Below are 2,581 nucleotides of genomic sequence, written 5' to 3' on the forward strand. Positions count from 1 at the left end.
GAATGGGGGCATTTCCGGAAACTCCTGAACAGAGCAAAGAATTGGCCAAAAATTTTTGAGAGAGCTTTTAAAAATCGGGAAGCCGTCAACATTGATGTTAATAGAAATAGATATGGATCTATCGAGCTTAACGAATAAATTTCGAAGGCAAAACTCGAACCCATGATGCCAATATTGTCCATTGTCGGCCATACTGATGAATGTCGTGTTTCTTGGAGTTTTCATTAGTGTTCTTGGGTCAGCAGGAAGATTCACATCCAGGTTCTGGTTCAATATCGCGAGTTATGATTTCAGTGCTAACTGCGAAACATTAAACCCTGAAGCCCATTTTTGAAGTTCAGTTTTAAGAGGACTTGGGTCTAAAAATAATTTGATAAGTATTAAGTTAAAGCTATTCTATTTTTAAAAGGTACCAGAATTATCGAGTTTTATGGATTCACTATAATCAAGCTGATTTTCACTGGATCGGAATTCTTCAGTGTCAAGCGAAGGATTTGCTGCTGAAATTAAATTAGGATGTTTTATTTATCATTCATTCACAGCTTTCACAACAAATATTACCCGGAATATTGAATTCGCTGGATTCTAAAGAATCGAACATTTCTTGACTTCCATGGGACACTTCGTGGGACAACACTGAATCTTTTTTTGTCGGAGATGTCTTAGAAGCAGCATCTGATTTTATGGAATCGTTTATCACAGAACCGGATTTTTTCAAGTGTCGCCTGTGTTTTTGCAAACGCCGACTGTATGTGCCACTTTTTTTCATTTTTATAATTCTTCTCTTAATTAAAACTGCCTTCATTTTTGCAACAAAATTTGTCAAGGATTTCCAATTTTTGCAATTGTTGACATAAGATCATAACGATACTTCTTAGCATAGGAATTGCATTATTTATAATTATTTAAGGATCAAGTTTATCTCAATAAGCGACTTTGAATGACAAGTACGAACAGATTGTTCAAATTCCATTATACGATGTTCTCACAATTACTGTACGACTTTCCATGGAAATAATATGTCATCAAAGATCGCAAGCAAGAAAAATTGCTTAATTGTACAGTGGGATTAAATATTGAGCTTTACACAATTCTACTGCGATTCAAAACAACTTTATTGAACTTTCTATGCGATTAACAAAATGTTATCGTATATAATGAACTATAAAAACCATAAACGATAAAATATAACTTGGTTTAGCCACAACATGATGTTTATACAATTCCAATCTAAACTGAATGCTTAAACAATCTACAAAGAACACTTCTTTACGATTTCTGGTTATCTGGGCAAGATGGCCACAGTGACACTTTTTCACCACTTTCTTACTCCACTTTATCGGTTTGATCACACTCATGCCTGTTTTCCTAATGACCGTTGCCGGTCAAATTGAAATGAAATCACCCCTTTTGTGCTTTGGCAAAATCGCGCCAGTATCAAAGCATTAACGCCGCAACCATTTTCCTCGACCAACAATGTTGCATGCAATCTCCTTCCATTTGCAAAAGAAAGAATTTTCCCATTGCATTCAACCCAAATTGTTGAGGCGATTAAACTCGACGCTAATTTGTAGCAGATTTATTTATCAGCTTCAAAGCTGCAATTATAATTTAGGTTAGGTTTGTTTGCTCTACATAGTGAATTCAGTTCGACTTACTATTTAGTGCCGATTTGCAGTATTTGCCTCGATTATTTCAGATGATTTTGTGCTCCTAACGTGGTGCTAATTTAATGAAGTATTTCACAAGGTTAATAAGCATTACACAAATTTTACGAATTTGTAAGTTACCTTTCGAAGTAAACCGATGTGTTAAACTGCTAGTTGTGGCCTAACGATTTGACGCGTATCTGCATGTATCTACGGGATACTAAACCTGATTATAAGTACCGATCCTCTTCATTTCATATGTTGGTACTTACATGTGCTGAGCACTAATTCACTACTAGATACTAACTATACTAAGATACTTGGCTTCTCTACTTGAGCACGGCAAAGAAGGAAATGAACGGACTGAATTGTCGAAAACTTTGTCGACCCTAGCGAATTACAAACTTAAGCAGCGGAAGTTGCGTATATCGGTATTTGTTTTGATTTGCACGGATTATTAATGATGACGTTGCGATGATCATCATCATCGATTAGACGGTAGCAGCTTCAGGGTTGCCAGGTGCGGTAACACACATTGTGCCATGTTGTCGAGTGTGTTAACAAATTATGTTCTTGTTCTAATTTAAATCTAACAATATTTTATTTAACCCTAACAAGAAATAAAACAAAAGAACATTCACTCAACTTTACAATGTACCAATTTAAAAACAACAAGAATTTTGTAACAAACGGTTACAACATCAGAGTCCTAAAATTCACCGTTTCAAGTAAAATTGCGAATGTAGGAATAGGTTAAAATTATATCGATGGACACTGTTGGTAGGTTTTCTCAGAGTTCGCTCATTGGCCACTGGTTAATTAATTACAGAAGTTCTACATACTACCATATTTTGCTATCTATCATCTGGAGTTCTTATTTAAATGAAAAGTTCATAAAAATAACATTTATTCTTCTTAGACTGATCCAGTTG

The sequence above is a fragment of the Uranotaenia lowii genome, chromosome 3 (assembly GCF_029784155.1).
Source record: "Uranotaenia lowii strain MFRU-FL chromosome 3, ASM2978415v1, whole genome shotgun sequence".
In the NCBI taxonomy this organism is placed as follows: domain Eukaryota; kingdom Metazoa; phylum Arthropoda; class Insecta; order Diptera; family Culicidae; genus Uranotaenia; species Uranotaenia lowii.